Source organism: Heloderma suspectum, chromosome 4 (genome assembly GCF_057233095.1).
Source record: "Heloderma suspectum isolate Gila_16-S chromosome 4, 16-S_ref, whole genome shotgun sequence".
NCBI lineage: Eukaryota > Metazoa > Chordata > Lepidosauria > Squamata > Helodermatidae > Heloderma > Heloderma suspectum.
The window spans coordinates 250,926,133-250,945,609 of NC_139461.1; the positions used below are offsets into that span (position 1 = coordinate 250,926,133).

The window sequence follows — 19,477 nt, forward strand, 5'->3', positions numbered from 1 at the left end:
TCAAGTCTATGCCCCAACCACTGAGGCCGAAGAAGCTGAGGTTGATCGGTTCTATGAAGACCTACAACACCTTCTAGAGCTAACACCAAAAAAGATGTCCTCTTCATCATAGCGGATTGGAATGCTAAAGTAGGAAGTCAAGAAATCACCGGGATAACAGGCAGGCATGGCCTTGGTGTACAAAATGAAGCAGGACAAAAGCTAATAGAGTTTTGCCAAGAGAACATGCTGATCATAGCAAACACTCTTTTCCAACAGCACAAGAGGCGACTCTACACATGGACGTCACCAGATGGTCAATATCGAAATCAAATTGATTATGTCCTTTGCAGCCAAAGATGGAGAAGCTCCATACAGTCAGTAAAAACAAGACCTGGAGCTGACTGTGGCTCAGATCATGAGCTGCTTCTTGCAAAATTTCGGCTTAAATTGAAGAACGTCGGGAAAACCACTAAACCTTTCAGGTATGACCTAAATCATATCCCTGATGAATATACAGTGGAGGTGAGGAATAGATTTCAGGGATTAGACCTGGTAGACAGAGTGCCTGAGGAACTCTGGACGGAGGTCCGTAACATTGTTCAGGAGGCAGCAACGAAATCCATCCCAAAGAAAAAGAAATGCAAGAAAGCAAAGTGGCTGTCTGATGAGGCTTTACAAGTAGCTCACGAAAGAAGGGAAGCGAAAAGCAAGGGAGAAAGGGGAAGATATACCCAACTGAATGCAGAGTTCCAGAGAATAGCAAGGAGAGACAAGAAGGCCTTCTTAAATAAACAATGCAAAGAAATCGAGGAAAACAACAGAATGGGAAAGACTAGAGATCTCTTCAAGAAAATTGGAAATCTCAAGGGAACGTTTTGTGCAAAGACGGGCATGATAAAGGACAAAGAAGGCAGGGACCTAACAGAAGCAGATGAGATTAAGAAGAGGTGGCAAGAATACACAGAAGAACTATACAGGAAAGATCTGAATGTCCCTGATAGCCATGATAGTGCGGTCACTGAACTTGAGCCGGACATCCTAGAGAGTGAAGTCAAGTGGGCCTTAGGAAGCATTACTAACAACAAAGCTAGCGGAGATGACAGTATTCCAGCCGAGCTATTTAAAATCCTAAAAGATGATGCTGTTAAAGTGCTGCATTCAATATGCCAACAAATCTGGAACACTCAACAGTGGCCACAAGACTGGAAAAGGTCAGTTTACATTCCAATTCCAAAGAAGGGCAATGCCAAAGAGTGTTCAAACTACCGCACAATTGCGCTCATTTCACATGCCAGCAAGGTGATGCTCAAAATCCTACAAGCTAGGCTTCAGCAGTATGCGAACCGAGAACTACCAGAAGTACAAGCTGGGTTTCGAAGAGGCAGAGGAACTAGAGATCAAATCGCCAACATTCGCTGCATCATGGAGAAAGCAAGAGAATTCCAGAAAAACGTCTATTTCTGCTTCATTGACTACGCTAAAGCCTTTGATTGTGTGGATCACAACAAACTGTGGCAAATTCTTAAAGTGATGGGAGTACCAGACCACCTTACCTGTCTCCGGAGAAACCTGTACGAGGGTCAAGAAGCAACAGTAAGAACCAGACATGGAATAACCGATTGGTTCAAAATTGGGAAAGGAGTACGACAAGGCTGCATATTGTCACCCTGCTTATTTAACTTATATGCAGAGTACATCATGAGAAATGCCGGGTTGGATGAATCAGAGGTCGGAATTAAGATTGCTGGGAGAATTATCAACAACCTCCGATATGCAGACGATACCACCCTAATGGCAGAAAGCGAAGAGGATCTCAAGAGCCTCTTGTTGAGGGTGAAAGAGGAGAGTGCAAAAGCTGGTTTGAAACTCAACATTAAAAAAACGATGATCATGGCATCTGGCCCCATCACTTCCTGGCATATAGAAGGGGAAGAAATGGAAGCAGTGACAGATTTTACTTTCTTGGGCTCCAAGATCACCGCAGATGGTGACTGTAGCCATGAAATTAAAAGACGCTTGCTCCTTGGGAGGAAAGCTATGGCCAACCTAGACAGCATAGTAAGAAGCAGAGACATCACCTTGCCGACAAAGGTCCGTCTAATCAAAGCTATGGTTTTCCCAGTAGTAATGTATGGCTGTGAGAGCTGGACTATAAGGAAGGCTGAGCGCCGAAGAATTGATGCTTTCGAACTGTGGTGCTGGAGAAGACTCTTACGAGTCCCCTGGACTGCAAGGAGGTCAAATCAGTCCATCCTAAAGGAAATCAACCCTGAGTGCTCATTGGAAGGACAGATACTGAAGCTGAAGCTCCAATATTTTGGCCACCTAATGCGAAGAGAAAACTCCCTGGAAAAGACCCTGATGCTGGGAAAGACTGAAGGCAAAAGGAGAAGGGGACGGCAGAGGATGAGATGGCTAGATAGCATCACGGATGCAATGAATATGAACTTGAGCACGCTCCGGGAGAGAGCGCAGGACAGGAAGGCCTGGCGTGCTATGGTCCATGGGGTCACGAAGAGTCGGACACGACTGAACGACTGAACAACAACATACCCCTTCAAACAACCCATGACTAGAGATGTACAAATTCTGGAAATTTTGAGACCATGGGAAAAAACGTAATTTTCTGGGGGGGTTCAGGAAAAAAAATGACATTTTGGGAAAAATAGAAAAATAAGCAATACTTTTTTCTTTTCTTTTTTAGCGTTCTTTACCAATCTGAAGTCACTTTGTTGCTTTAAGACAGCCTTCCCCAACCTGGTCCCCGCCAGATATTTTGGACTTCACTCCCATCAGCCTCAAGCAGCATAGACAATGGCAAGGAATGCTGGGCATTGTAGTCTAAAGTATCTGGAGGGTACCAGGTTGCGGAGGGCTGCTTTAGGAACATAAAGCAGCCTTTCTGTTCCTAAAGTTGATTTATGTATAACTTGGTTTGCTCATAAAATTATCATTAGATTTTAGAACTTTTAAAAGTAAACTCGGTTAGTAAATTTGTAATCATTGTCTGAATAAACTATACTTTCACATTTACTGTACCAAACAAAATTTTATGAGCAAACCAAGATATACATAACATATTTTAGGTTCCTATTTAAGATTTGATCAGATACATCAGCGAATAGTCCCTGAAACATCTGAATCATCGTAGAAGCAGGAAGAACTGTAGGCAGAGGAAGATTGGTGTACAGCATCTGTTCCTGTTTGTAAGGAAGTTTAGGGAAATTCCTAAACCTGTTCCTGTTTGTGGGGTGGAGCTTAGTGAAATCTGATCTGAAGGAAAAGTTATTGAGATTTTATTTAGCCAGGAAAGACTCAGCTTAGGAATTGTAAGCAATCATATTTAATTTAAGAACCTTTAAACAATCTCAACCTAATTTGAAGAGTAACATTTTATTCACTTTTGTAAATAATTTCTGTTAATGAACATCTTATTTTTTGTTCATTTTGAAAAGTTATCTCTGGTGGTAGTGTCAATCCCATGCCTATGCCATAGATACCAGGCTACTGAGTTTATTTTAGGTAGAGCGGGTTTATTCTAGTGGCAGCAGTTTAAAACTTCTATAGCTGAGGCAGCATTCCCTAGTGATGAGGTCTAATTGAGAACTGTGGCAGGGAGTTCTCTAGACCCAAGCCTTGAAGTTAATTTTTTTTAAAAAGAAACATAGGTGGGATAACCCACATGCTGTTCCATCGCATCTGGTGACAGTAGCTGAAAAACCTACAGTATTTTTTTCACATGTGGGTTTGAGATTAGAACTACATTAATTGATTGCTACAGCACTTAACCAGAACAAGCCCAGAAACAGAGGACTCTATAGAACAAAATCCGAGCTGTCTGTCAGGGCCCAGCTTCAGTACTGCAGTGGGTCTTGTAGGTATATAGCCAGGATTTAATTAGAAGTAGCCTGGAAAGGCTTGGGCCTATTCAGCCCCTGGAATGTCAGAGTCTGTGTGAGCTTACCTCTGTCAGTGTTCTCAGAGCAGAGCCAGGGGGTGTCACCCAACTCCCTGTCTGCCTGCTGGTCTGGCCTTGGCAGGCAGGGAGGCTGGAAGCTGTCTGTGAGAACCAGACAGAGGTGCGGTGGGGTTTGCAGAAGGGTCGTCCAGGTTGTAGCGTCACTGCTGGAGGGCTGAGCAGTGCCGCCCTGTTTAGACAGGGGCCTTGCTGAAAGGCAAAAGGCCCTTGTCTGTCAAGGGATCTGGAGGGGGTATCCTACAGTCACGCCTTCCCTTTTAAGCTGATGCAGAGGTGAAGAGCCTTTGCTAGGAACATCTCGTCTTCATGGCCCGAAGCCTTCTCTGTTTGGATCCATCATCGTCTGGGCTTTTGGAGGCACTCTGCACGTGAACTGGAACTTTGGATTGTTAAGGACTCGCCATGAAAAGTACTGTGAGGCTTTTCATAGACATGAAGTCTCGTTGCTGTGGATTGTCTGTCTGTATTTGTAGTCAGCTCAGTGTACGGCAGGCTGGATTTGATCTACGGCTTTTGGATTCCCTCTGCCAGAACTCATGCAGCGTGGAGATGCCAATGCGAAAGCGGTGGCCTGGAACTCCTTGCATGTGTGGGTGTGCCCTTCCCTTGATCTTCGTGGGCCTTGACCATGTAGCCTAGAGTGATCAACAAAAGATTCAAAGTTGGACCCTCTATGGGTGTGGGTTGTTAGGCCTTTCAAGAAGTTATCCCCTGATTGCCTGATGGGTTCATTCCAGGAATCATTCTCTTTCCATGTCTGGGGCTGAAGCCCTGTGAAAAGATTGTCTGGGTTAGGTACCCAGGAATCCAGAGGCCCTTCCCTTGTGTTCAGAACCATGGAGATGGCAACGGAGAAACCATGTTGAGGATCTCAGTCACGGTAGTAGTGTTCAGCTTTGGACTGTTCTGGAATTACATAGAGCCTATAGCTACTGACCATCACCTATATGATTTCTGAAGAGTGTAACCATTAAGCTTTTGCCGTGGGATTCCCTGCAATAAAGAAATCTCAGCAATTTGGTGTCAGTGTCAGATTGCCTGAGTGTGTACGCTGGGGGGATCAGGGAACCTGACACTGTCAAAAATGCACATTTACTGTCAAGAATGCACAAGGGTGACTCAACTCACATGTTCGGAAACTGAGCATAAATGACCATCAGTAAAATATACTTTAGTTCAATAATTTTAATAAGGAATGAAAGAAATAACTACGTTGGGAATCTTACAGAGAGGATTAAAAAAAGTACCCATGGCTTCATTATTTCCAGACAATTTACATCTCTAGTCTTTCTACAAAGTTGTTCTTATTACATAGTTTTTAGAAATCATTCTGTAGGGGAGTACAGGCTGGGTAACAATATATAAACACTTTGTCTTAAATTCTAAAAAAAATATTTCATAATCCAAAGCTGTTCAATTTTTCCAGTTTTGCAGGGCGAGGGGAACAAAAATGGTCCTCAGAAAAAAACGGGGGGAAAAAACCTTTCTCCTAATTTTTCCAGGTTTTTTCCAGGCCTTCACATCTCTATGCATGATGCCAGGTTTACACGACACAGCAAGCTACAAGCATGCTACCACTTCCATACTCAGAATGGCAGCCAGCATGGTCTGCTGAGTCCCATGGGAAAATTAAGCCATGGTGGCTTAGCGTTACATGGGAACAGTCCCATACACTTAGAATTAAAGAGTTCTAACCTGTTTTGAGTAGCAAAACTGAACAGAGCCCCTAGTGCATCCACACAGAAACCACTCCTGAGTACCCCAAGCTTTCTTTATTTCACCAGTCTAATGGATGGCAAGGGGTGGGGAGAGTAATTTTGTTCTTGCTGTTATTAAATGATTGGGGGGCAGAAATCCTTGCCAATCAACTGCAAATTGACCAGATGTCTACCAGTAGATTCAGTTCTGCCTTCTGCCCATTCCTAACCTATAGCATTTCACTTCATATGACCCAGCTAAAATGTTGCATGATGAGAAAAGTGGCTTGTGCAAGGTAATTTAATCTTTTTTTATATTGGGAGACCATATAGGATAAAATGCGTAGCATGTTGGTGCGTGGAAATTACCATTGTTCCTCATAACTGTGCCTGATAAGCCACCATCGTGAGGCTCAAACTCCAAACATGTACATCTCAGCGTGTGAGTTCATATTTCATCTTCTCTGAAACTCCATTGTCTTTCTTTGTCTGCACATCCACCAACACTTGGCCAGTCCCTGCTCCATCCTCTCTATTCTTTTTCAAGCCTTGTCCTCTCCCTCTACTTGTCATGCCAGCCTTAGGAACATAAGAATATCAGAGGAACTATGCTGGATCAGACCAAGCGTCCATCTAGCCTAGCACTCTTTTCGCACAGTGGCCAACCAGATGCCTATGGAAAACCCACAAGCAGGACATAAGTGTAACAGCACCCTCCCACCCATGTTCCTCAGCAACTGGCGTACATAGGCATACAGCCTCTGATACTGGAAGTAGCATATAGCCATCAGGACTAGTAGCCATTGATAGCCTTCTCCTCTGGGAACTTGTCCAACCCTCTTTTAAAGCCAAATTGGTGGCCATCCCTACATCTTCTGGTTGTGAATTCCATAGTTTAACTATTGTGCTGTGTGAAGAAGTACTTCCTTTTATGTGTCCTGAATCATCCATCAATCAGCTTCATGGAATGACCCCAGGTTCTAGTATTATGAGAGAGGAAGAAAACGTAGGGAGCTGCCTTATACTGAGACCGACCATTGGTCCATCAAGTTCAGTATTGGCTGCATTAACTGGGAGCAGTTCTCCAGGGTTTCAGACAGAATTCTTTCCTAGCCCTAGCTGGAGATCCTGAGGATTGAACTTGGGACCTTTTGCATGCTAGGCATGTGCTCTACCACTGAGCTATGGCCCTTTCCTTTGGATCAGTCTACTGTGGTTTCAGGGCATGGTCCAAAGGTACATGATGCAGCAACTTTATGAAGCTAGGCAGGTCTGGTCAATACCTGAATGGGAGACTAGCTAGGAACCCTGTCCAAACTACCCTGAGTTCCATGGAAGAAAATACTAAATAATAAGCAATAAACTCACTGGATGTGGATTCAGATGAACAACTGAGGTGGTAAAACCCTAAAGTGCAGACCATGTGAATGTCGCTGGTGAGATCACAACTTGCCATTTCCTGGAATTCCTTTGAACTGTTGGAGCTAAGGCAGAAAGTGATGAGATGTGGCAGTGGCATGTCAGTGCATAAATGGTCATTGCTTTGTGGTTTCACCACCTAATCTATTGGTCTGAATCCAACCTGGATAGGATCACATTCTGAATTAAATACAAACATAATAAATCTTGGCTGACCAGTAGCAACTATACATGGGCCCAGAGGCAGCAACGTTTGGTTGTATGAACTGGCTCTGAATGACATACTTTGGTAATTATGGGCTTATATGGTACTCCCTGAACCCTCTTGGTTGCGCAGTGACCATATGCTCCTGTTTTCAGGGTCACTTGCCAGGTTATTATTTTTACTAGCTGTCTGTGTGATGCTTATTCATATATCGTTACTTCTGTGAGGCATTCCTTCCATGTGTGTCAACTTGAGCTTGCTGCCTGTACTAGATCAAACAAGCTTGTGCTCTGCACAGCCATGCAGAACTTGACCTGAGTGCTAACTTGGCTGAGCTCCAGTCTCCCACTGACTGAGTAGGATGGTGGATTTGAGTAATGATGGGCAGCGAAGCAGAACTAGTGAGGAGAAAGGTCCTGCCTCTTTGGTGTGTGTGGGGGGAGAGAACAAATCCTGTGGGAAATACACACTGAGTCCCAGGACTACAGTGAAGGATCCCCCTTCCTTGATTTCCATCTCATGTGCCCAGGGCACTGGGCTAGGAGTGGGATGCAGTGAGTGGGGTGTACTCTTTGTACTCACACTCTTTGGTAGGATAACAGTGAAGAATTTGGAACAGCAGTGTTTCCTTTTTCACACACAGAGAGAGGCCTGTCTGCCAAGCCTCCGGTCGGTCTACCATCATCTGTGAGGGTTTAAAGCAGAGGTGCAGGACCTCAGGTCTGGGGTCCTAATCCAGCCCTCTTGGGGTCCCAATCTGGCCCTTCGGGGTTCACCAGGAGGCCCTACCCCCTTTCCCCCAACCACCAGTTGTTCAATTGTTCCCAGCTTTTGTGCAGTTTATCCCCCATTCTAAAAGGTTGAAATGCCTCTCCTAAGGCTGATTTCCATCAGGGATATTGAGGGTACAGGGTCAGATAAGTCAGAACTGGGCCAAGGCAGGAGGGTTACATTCCTATCTTCAGAAGTGATGGTCCTGGGCACTGTGTGACTGGACTGGAAAAACATGTGTCTCTTAAACCTGATGAAGTGGGCTGCCGCCCATGAAAACTTACGCCATAATACATCTGTTAGTCTTTAAGGCAGCTTTCCCCAATCTGGTGTCCTCCAGATGTGTTGAGACTGCAACTTTCAAAATTCTCAGTCATGCAGTCTTAGCAGCAATCACATCTTTTGGCAGTAAATTCTATAAGTAGCCTTCCCAGGTTGGGGAAGGCGACTTTAAGGTGCCCCAAGATTCTTTGCTGTTTTCGCTGCAACAGACTCTTGGCATCAGCCACACACAAATTTGTAAAATATGACAAATACTCCTACGTCACAAAGTGGTTGATAGGGCAGATGTAATCAAGCTTATAAAGCAGTTTGCAAATTGAAAGGTCTATTTAAATAACTATTATATTAATATTATTATTATTATTCATAATAATAATATCAGTAGCAATTGGAAATCCAGTCAATTGACAAGTCAACTCATAGCTTATTTCTCAGTGGTGTCGGGCACATATCTCAATGAAGCCATTTTTTTAAAGAGTCTTGGGGCCATCAGTTTAATAACGCTTCTCCTGTCAGGTGTAACTGTAGAGATGCCCCAAAAGAAACATGATAATGAAGAGCTCAAAGATCAGAACATAAGACGCATGCTGGTGGATCAGTCCAAAGTTCCATTTAGTCAAGCTCAAGTATTCAGTTTCCAGTAGAGGGTGGCCAGATGCCCACAAGGAAGGCATGGAGGCAACAGCCCTTTCCTGATGCTTGACTCCTTCCACCCCCCCAGCAACATCTGGTATCCAGATGCCTCTAAACCTGGAGGTTCCATTTAGCTATGTGTTTAATAGCATTGATAGACCTATGCTCCAATGGATGTGCTGGCTGGGGAATGATGGGAGTTGTAGTCCAATGCATCTGGAAGACACCAGGTTGGGGAAGGCTGGCCTACAAGGTAGATTTTTGAATCCTAACTGTAATATTTGAGTAAAAGGAATTCCACAAAGATATTTTAAGGTTTTGGGGTGCCTGTGGACAAGATGCCCTCAATAAGTCCCTTCCCTGACTGGACCCACTTCCTCACCACTGGGGATGATAGAAATTATAGAACCTATCTGGGGGTGTTGGGAGTTGTAGTCCAGCACATCTGGAGGTTGGGGAAGGTTGGTCAAAACCATTTTAAAGCCATCCATGTTAGCAGCAATCGCTTCTTGTGGCAATGAATTCCATAAGTTTAATTGTGTGAGGTGTGACTAAATACTAACAGTTTAACCTGATAATAATGCACCAGTGGCTTGAAGAAAGGGCCTGCCGCCTGCTTAGTCACTATGAAAGGCAGAAAAGCATATTTCTGAACTGAGTTATGTTTTATTTTGTGGGGGTGGGGTTAATGATAAATGTTTAAGTTGATTCTGGGCTTCTGGCATTAAAAAAACCAAAGAGGAAAAACTGTTCAGTATTTCTTTAATATAGTTTATATTTATTCAAGCCTGAGGTTGTTAGAAGCTAGCATAATTCATTACAGTTAACTTTTGTTTTACAATAACACTGTAAGGAAATTTATGTTTGGTTATGGGCTGGTGGACAGCAACATACATATATATATATAACAACGAGTGCTGAGATGCTCATTTTGGCCTTTCTATTGCTACAGTGACCTGGCATTTGCTTAGTTGCCTAGAGGCAATTTCTAGTTACACTAGATAAGCAAGCCAGCACCCGATTACCACAGTGGCATAACACAGTTGGTGAAGCTCCATCCAGATTGCTAAACAAACCCATTTTCATTTATTCTACTTCCTCTGTGCCTAATTCAAACTGGCATTGGGGGAATGCTTTCTAGAGTCAACAACTGCAAGACTGATTTATTTTGGAACCTATCTTCTTTTTTCCAAGCAACCTCTCAGTCCCCTGTTCTGCAGGTAGTAACTTTATCACTAGAATCTTATTTTGTTCCCTTCTAATAATTTGCCCATATGTGAAGATGGATGTGCAATAAAGAGGTGCACAATTACATGTTGGTTTTTCAGAGGCTTAGGAGAACCTGATAGTGGCTTTGGTGTGCCTTTATTTGTTTATTGTTACATTTCTATACTGCCCAATAGCAGAAGACCCTTTTTGTGTCATTTATTTATTTATTTATTGCATTTATATCCCGCCTTGTTTCCTCTTGCAAGGAACCCAAGGCGGCTTACATTATCTTCTTCCTCCTCTCCATTTTATCCTCACAACAACAACCCTGTGAGGTAGGTTGGGCTGAGAGTCTGTGACTGGCCCAAAGTCACCCAGTGAGCTTCCATGGCCAAGTGGGGACTAGAACCCGGATCTCCCAGCTCCCAGTCTGTCACTCTCACCACTACACTACACTGGCTCTCCTCTCCTTCCTAACCCCAGTCTTCTGACCCTCCTCCCCTTATCCTCCTTCTGTAGCATGACTGTTTTGGCAAAGCCAAGCGAAAAGAAGGAGAAAACGTAGTTGCTAGGCAACCCCAGTATATGATCCTCAGCCATCTGTTGGGCATGACACTCACATCCATAGGAGCAGTAACAGCTGCTTGGCATCTCTAGAGGTCAAGTGTTCCATTCTGGCCTCATCCTGACTGACCAAGAAAGCGATGCAAAAAGAATGTTGAATACCCCAGTTTGCTTGCACTTTGGAGGAGTACAAGTAAAGGATTGGCCTAATAATGTCCCCTGGCAACAGCAGCAAATTGGCCAGCAGACTGTTTGTGTCACTGACAGATAATCTTTTAAGCATTTTAACCCAAGTGTTCTGTTGCCATGGCAAGGCAATGTGTTAGCTTCGGATGCTGTCAGGATGTGTCTGACCACATCGGTCTGGAATGTGATCATTGTTTGTGCATCTATCCCATCATAGGACCAGCTTGGGAATAAACTATACCTTGGCCCAGCACTTAGCTCTGTTTTGTGCATCATCATGGAGCCTATATCTGCAACCCACAGTCTGCGAGCCAGATGTGGTCCTTGAAGGCCTTCTCTGCAGTCTGCCAGAGGGGCCCACAGCCACCTCCATTGAATTTTTCCCTTGCTGCCCTCCCGCCACCATAATTGTGCTGGGGAAGATGGTGCACAAGGAGAGTCATCCCAGCACACCGTCTTCCCCAGCACAGTTGTGCTTCCTCCAGTCTGCCAAACAGCAGGATGTCATGAACACAGTTTAAGTGGGGAAGATGGCTCACTAGGAGAGTCATCCCCATGTTCAGTCTTTTCCATTTAAATTGCATGCCTTCCCCCCACCAGCTGATTTGCATTGGAGAGGAGGCACAATGCAATCTCAGCGCAGAGGGAGGGAGGTTTAAACTTAACCATCCCTGTGTGCTGGGATGACAGGAAGTGTCTCTGTGTGTGTGTATGGGTGGTGGTGGTGGAGAGGAAGTGTTCACCTGTGCACATGGATCTGTGTATGTGTGCATGCATGTTGTGACCCCCAACCCACTGCATACGGCCCTCAGGGGCAAAAAATTTACCCACCCCTGCAACAGAGTGAGGAGCACTGATCTCTAAACATTTGGAACACTGGAAGTTCCTCCATATCTTTCAAGGCTCGTCTTATCTTGCAATATGGGAATAGTCTTAGTAAGAAAGTTCAGCATTTAATAGAAATGTGTTGTCTGTGCATATTTTAAGATTGAGAATAACAACTGCCTGGTGGTGATGAGGAATCAATAAATATCCACCAGCTTATGTAAGCAAACCAGTACCATTTTCTGTCTCCAAGGAGAAGGTATCAGAAGGCTTGGAGGGAAACCCAAGATTTACAAAAAAAATACTTTAGGGGGAAAAATTGCCCAGTGAGGACTGGGCATGCTCATTGGGAATGGAATACTGACTGACTGTTATGGGATGGAGGGGAAAGGAAAACTAGGGGAGGAGAAGTGAATGGAATGATTGGAACACCGACCACACCACACTGCAACATTTTGTTGCAGTCCCCCTTGTCTTTTCTAATGGCATTGTTTCACCCTCTTTTAGTAGCATCTGCTATATTTACTATGCTGCAAAACTACTGTCCTGGTTGGCAGAGAGGAGGACTTTGAATGGGCTGTGCTTCAGCTGCAACTGGGAAGCAGGCTGTTCTGGTTCATCAGAGGGCTGTCAAGTCATTAGAGCAAAGATATTTATTTATTGGAAATGGGTTTCCCCACCATAGCCCCTCTCAGTACCTGCATAAGCTGCTTGAATGGCTGCTAGCAAGGTTCTCCTTTATCCACATGGTTGCTTAAGACTGGAAAAGCAAGTAGGTTGCAAGACAAAATCGCAAGGCAAAATGGGATAAATGTCACAGGGAAGGGAAATACTGGACTAAGAAAAACAAGGTCTGTAAACTTGGATGTAAACATGCTTCATGTGTACATGCACATGTGAAAAACCTGGAAAATAGCTGGGTGGTTTGTTATTCCAGTGCATTTGCTAAGTACTCTCTTTAGTTCAGTGAAAGAAGTGTTGAGGATCTACTGAACTCTGCACAAGTATACTTCTGGAGGAAGACAGAATAGCAGACAGGGTGGTAAGTTATACCCATGATCTGTTAGTTAAAAACAAATCCTATGGGAGAAGGGGAAACACTAGGTATCAAAATGAAGACGAAAAGTGCCAAAGATCTAGTGAATTACGATTGAAAATAGCTATGGCAATTGACTGGACTGTTCCTGGACTGGCATCTGGGCCATGGATTGGCATTGGGAGAGCTTTTCAAAGAGCCTTAGGACCAGTATTGAAGGGCCAGTTCCAGTTTCTCCCTCTCTGTTTCTCTCTCATATCTTCAGCATGTTTTTAAATTGGGGCACGTGAGCCATTCACTAAATCTGTCACTGCAGGGCATTCCAACATTACCAGTGGTTCACTGGTGTAACTGTCCCTGCTTTAGGGTTCTCGTGTTCCACTTGGACTGAAAAACAAACAATTTGCTGTATTGAGTGGCTTTAGTAGTCAGGGCACTGCTTTTGCTTTACCTTTTTGTTCAGAAATATGGAGTAACAGAGAGGGCTGTGCCTTCCATGCTTTACAGAAAAATGAAAACTGCAGCAAGGTAATCCAAATTACCAAGGAAAGTTGGATTCTGCAATCTTCTTTACAGTCTGCAAATTTACATATATTTGCATATTTTATATATTTCTAATAGCTGTGGGAGACAGGGTTATGCAGGGTTCTGAGGCCCTGAGGGCTGCCCAGCCCTTTCTCCAGCTTCTGCCTACATACTTCCAAGCTGTTATTTCCTTAAGGACTAGAAACTTCCCACCCACCCAAATTAAGTATACAAGCAGCTCTATCTGAATTCTGTGTCTCTTAATTTTAGTCTTGCCATAGGTAACTTATCCAACACAGCATACTCCCTATTGATGATATTGCTGGTAACATTGTTCCGTGCTGCAAGGGACATGACTGAACCATTTCCAACAGGTCTGGTATTAAGGGTAGGTATGATTTGGTGCCTGCCAAGGGCCCACACCCTAGCAGGGGCCCACTGACAAGAGCCCCCTGGAGTTGCTCCTCTTCTTCACCATTGCAACCTGCTTGTTCATCTGCTTCTCGCTCCGGCCCAGTGGTGTTGAGAAGAAGGAGTAGGAGATACCACTGCCTACTTGTTCTTTGTCTCTCTGCCTGTCGAGCGAGCAAGTGGTAGCAATGATGAGAAAGAGGATGAGGAGCAATAGTGACTGGTGACAATGGTAGCAAGAATGTCGACTCACTGAAGGAGTGGGCCCATTGAGGATGTCTTGTCAAGGACCCTCAGAAACCTGGAGCTGGCATTGATTTCCAACATGGAATGCAGGGAGGGAGAAAAAAGGAATAATGAAATTGTAAATAGTAGCAGCATAAGGATGAAACTCAAGCAAAGTGGTTGCCACAGGAATAAAGCTGGATGTAATTTATCCAGGAGGGAGAGGAGGAAACAAGAAAAGCCAAATGAAGTAAATCTGTTCCCAACATCATACATTTCTATCTTCCACTCCCTAGGGGTAGGTTCTGTCTGGTTGCATCTACATTGCTGAGCAGCTGCAAGAACCAGCAGAGTGAAGGAAGGTAATTACATTGGAAATAAACAATACTGCGTGCACACCACAGGTGTGTGCATTTTAGCAGTTGGACAAAAGAGCCAGTCCTTGGGGCTAAAAAGATTTTAGCATTTATATGTGCAGAAACAATCAGGATATGAACTGTGTGCTCCAAGTCTGTATAGCTATTGGCAGGTTTCCTGTGGTGTGTTGCTATCATCCTTGGGAACACACACGCGCACACACTATGTGTGTGTGTGGGGGGGGCATGCACAAAAGCAAAGAAAACATCTAGTAAACCCAAAAAAGGCAGAGAGGACCACCCTTTGTTTACCTGAGGACTGTTGAGCATTAGCACATTGCAGAGCTGAAACACGTTCTTCAGGATGTTTGTTCAACAAGTGCCATATGGAAAGAGGTCTGTTCCCAAAATGGCTGGCTGGAAAAACCACAAGCAAGGTATGAAGACAATCGTTCCCCTCCGTTGCCCTGCAGCAACTGGCATTCAGTGGCATATTGCCTCCAAACCTGCAGGTTCTATTTAGCTGTCATGGCTAATATCTGTTAACAGATTTCTTCTCCATTAATTTTTTAATGCCTTTTTAAAGTCATCTAAGTTAGTTGGCAAGCAAATTCCACAAATTAGTTGTACATTTTATGAAGATGTACTTCCTTTTGTCTGTCCTTAATATGCTGCCAATCAGTTTTATAGGGCAAGTCCCTGGCTGGCTTCCTGCTTCCAATGTATTTATAGGAATGTTTGCTGTTCATCTCTATATTTTTAGCAATATGTTCCTCAATTATTATGATTATTTTTTGGCTTGCCATATTGTCAACTTGCATTTGTTTTGTTGTCCTTATTTTGGTAACGCTTCAACTTTTTAAATTGGGGATAGGCAACATGTGGTCTCCAAATGTTTTGGCATACAATTCCCTTCAGCCCTAGCCAGCATAGCCAGTGGTGAAGGATGATGGGAGTTGGAGGCCAAAGCATCTGGAGAGTCACAAGTTGCCCACCCCTGTTTTAAACGAAGCCTTCTTGCTTTTTATAATTTCCTTGATGCTGCTCCTTAACCAATGCTGGCATCTGCTCAGACTTGTTCGTATCTTTTCTAACCTGTACTATACATTCTATCAGAGCTTTTATTATTATGGTTTTCAATAACCTCAAAATGTCCTGAAGAAATTTGATCCTCTTGTCTCCCCCTTTTAACTAACCCCCCCACTTTTTAGAAATTTAATTTGAAATCAAATGTTATGGCACTGTGATCACTGTTCCCTGTTGGTTTGATGACATTGCATCTCTCACTAAGTCCTGGGCACCACTCTGGACTAAGTCCAGGGTCTCCTTCCCTCTATTCCAAGGGTAGAGAATATGGTGCCCACAGGCCCCAGTGTGCCCCCTGCACCTTTCTTGGTGCCCATAGTGGTACCCTGCCCCTCCTATATTATTTTTTAATTAACAAATTTTCTTATTGACAGATTTGATTGCTTCAAAGCAAAGTGAGGACCTCCAGCTGCTACCATCCTCATTTCCCATGAAGGACTTTGGGTCCCACGTGGGGCTAAGAAATTCTTAGGAAATGAAGAAGGTAGGAGGCTGGAGGCCAATGCAGCACACCCAACCACCAAGAAATAGAGGGGAAACAAGAAAAGGGACATTGAACTGTGGGATCCAAGGAGTTTAGTGTGTTGGGGCTCAGGCTCCACCTCCGCCTTATACTCAGCCTTTTGTGCAGGTTACATGCCCTTTGTGACTAGCCATACCTACAATGGCAACTATTTTGTGGTGGAGCCCAGGACAGTCTCTTAAAAGGCCAAATGTGCCCACAGGCCCAAAAAGGTTGCCTACCCCTGCTCTATTCAGGTCCCATAACGTAATGTTCCAATGCACAGTCATTTCTTGTGTCTAGAATTTTTAGACTCTAAAGTGCAACTGCAACATGCAACCCAGGTAGTTGAACTCACCCATGTTACTTATTTATTTTGTATTTAAAATATTTCTACCCATTTTTCCTCATATACATCATGGTGGCTCACAAAAATAAGGCACAATCAAACAACGGTGTGGAAAAGAACATTATTACAACATTTGTAGTTAGGGTGGCTATGTGTCCTACTTTACAGAGGACGGTCCTCTATTTGAAGGCATCCTCTCTTTGAAAGGCTGTCTGATCCAAGTCCAGGTTAAAGATAAAGAACTGTAAGAAGGGAGAGCAGGAGGGGCCTTGAAGTTGCCCACCCACAGTTGTCACCTAGACAGCCAACTGAGCAGCCATAAAGGGCACGTGGTCACAGTCTTCCCCACCGTGGTGAGATGTATGGTGTTTCTATTTCAATTCCAGTAATTATTTATAAATTTGAATAAATACATATAAATCTGAGCTCTGCCATCTAGCCACCCCCAAGCAGCTGAGAATCCAGGTTGCTTATTAGTTTTAGGTTAAAGTTTAGCCCGAAAAAGCCGAGGAGAGCAGAGCTGGTTTGTGGCTACAGACAGTAACCATCTGCTAATGTTTTTAGAATGAATCATTCCTCAGGTAAAGGCCAGGAAAGGTGGCCTGATTAAAATGCAGGCAGCTTGAGAGGAAACTGAGTGATGACCTCATTTTTGTTTTTGTTTTAATCATTTGTGTTCGTAATTTAAAGATAATGCCTCTGAAGCTTTCAAAGGATGTTTTCACATACTGCAAAATTGGTCCCAAATGCTCTTGATAATGATGCTTCTTGGAACAGTTTTATGATGTATGAAAGTGGTGAACTGGAGACAAAGTGGTGGCTAGTATTGGCAGTGGTGTAGTGGTAAATTTTGAAGTACAAGCATTTATCATGACAGTTCCCATAGCCACACTGTGAAGTAGAGTTCAAAAATGCAGGCAGCTGTGTTGTTCTATATTTATGTATGTGTGTACACCCAGAGACACGCACACCTCAAATAACAGCAGTACATAGTATAATACCCCATTTATTAGGATCTGCTGGCAGTTCTAGAACATGAGCTGACAAGGGCAGAATAGTGAGCTGGCAAGGGTGGTTAACATGTTGGACTTTGGCTGGGGAGACCCAGGATTGCTTGACAAACAGAAAGAGGACACAATACGTCCACAAAAACCGTAAGACCACCAGCTCAAGATTTTCAAGGAGTTTCTTTTCCCAGCACTGGGGAGAAAGACAAGGACCTGGCTTACATGACATGGCAGCCCATGGGTAAAACAACCTATGGGCTGTCATGCACAAGTGGGAAAGAGTGGACACACAGCCTGCAGTGCACCCACCACTTTCGCTTTTACTCAGCAACCCGCGATCAGCTCCATCGTAGGTTGCTTAGTGTGACATGCAAACCTGGACTGCTGGGTTGTATAGGGGCTAAAAAACCCAGCAGTTAACTCATGGTTAGCCCTTAAACAACCCAGCTGTCTGGGTTTGCACGTCACACTAAGCAACCTATGACGGACCTGATCAATCATGGATTGCTAAGTCAAAACGGAAGTGGTGGGCAGGCTGCAGGCAGTGTATCTGCTGTCTCCTGCTCATCCCTGACAGCCCTTTTTCTCCAGCAGGAGCAGATCTTTTGTAAATTAATGGGTCTTAATTACCCATTCAAGACCAAGCCACCAAAAACTACTTCACCAGGGTTAGGGCACAATAATATATTGCTGCTGGGAAAGTCCATTTCCTCCCAACTACTGTGACGATTATCCCTGCTAATAATAATAAAAAAAGCCTTGGTGCTTTGACCCTGTGAGCCTTGGCTCCCCTATGCCACTGATTTGTTGTTGTTGTTCAGTTGTTGAGTCGTGTCCGACTCATCATGACCCCATGGACCATAGCACGCCAGGCCTTCCTGTCCTCCGCTCTCTCCCGGAGCGTGCTCAAGTTCATCTTCATTGCATCGGTGATGCTATCTAGCCATCTCATCCTCTGCCATCCCCTTCTCCTTTTGCCTTCAATCTTTCCCAGCATCAGAGTCTTTTCCAGGGAGTCTTCTCTTCACATTAGGTGGCCAAAATATTTGAGCTTCAGCTTCAGTATCTGTCCTTCCAATGAGCAGTCAGGGTTGATTTCCTTTAGGATTGACTGATTTGACTGCCTTGGAGTCCAGGGACTCGTAAGAGTCTTCTCCAGCATCATAATTCGAAAGCATCAATTCTTCGGCGCCCAGCCTTCCTTATAGTCCAGCTCTCACAGCCATACATTACTACTGGGAAAACCATAGCTTTGATTATATGAACCTTTGTCGGCAAGGTGATGTCTCTGCTTCTTATTATGCTGTCTAAGTTTGCCATAGCTTTCCTCCCAAGGAGCAAGCGTCTTTGAATTTCTGCTTCATGCCCCATGTTTGGTTTATAAATCCAAAATGGTACTGATTTCATTGCATAACTGATTGTATCCAAACAGTTATTTGCAGTTGGCTCCTTCAGACTGGGAAGCAGTCACTTAATGCGGTTTCTTTTGTAGGAGCTGAAAAGTTTCCTTGCTGTTGTGTGAGACAGCCTTTCCTTCCAAGTTCACCTTTTTGTGAATGTAGTCCAGTATGGGTTTACCAGTTGCCAGCTGTTTGAGCTAAACCAGAAGGCAGTGGTAGTCGTAGCATTTTCTGACAAATGGATAGCCACATCTTGGGAGCAACTGGCACCAGTTTGTCCCCTTGTTTACTTGTTGTTGTTGTTGTTGTTCAGTCGTTCAGTCGTGTCCGACTCTTCGTGACCCCATGGACCATAGCACGCCAGGCCTTCCTGTCCTGCGCTCTCTCCCGGAGCGTGCTCAAGTTCATATTCATTGCATCCGTGATTCTATCTAGCCATCTCATCCTCTGCCGTCCCCTTCTCCTTTTGCCTTCAGTCTTTCCCAGCATCAGGGTCTTTTCCAGAGAGTTTTCTCTTCGCATTAGGTGGCCAAAATATTTCAGCTTCAGCTTCAGTATCTGTCCTTCCAATGAGCACTCAGGGTTGATTTCCTTTAGGATGGACTGATTTGACCTCCTTGCAGTCCAGGGGACTCGTAAGAGTCTTCTCCAGCACCACAGTTCGAAAGCATCAATTCTTCGGCGCTCAGCCTTCCTTATAGTCCAGCTCTCACAGCCATACATTACTACTGGGAAAACCATAGCTTTGATTAGACGGACCTTTGTCGGCAAGGTGATGTCTCTGCTTCTTACTATGCTGTCTAGGTTGGCCATAGCTTTCCTCCCAAG

At 44.3% G+C, this 19,477-nt stretch overlaps 1 protein-coding gene across 1 annotated transcript in view; it reads left to right on the plus strand.

Annotated features, from left to right (window-relative positions):
- Nucleotides 1-19,477, plus strand: part of CDK18 (cyclin dependent kinase 18) — a 122,823-nt gene that overhangs the window by 44,471 nt on the left and 58,875 nt on the right. The gene's annotated exons all lie outside the window — the stretch shown is intronic.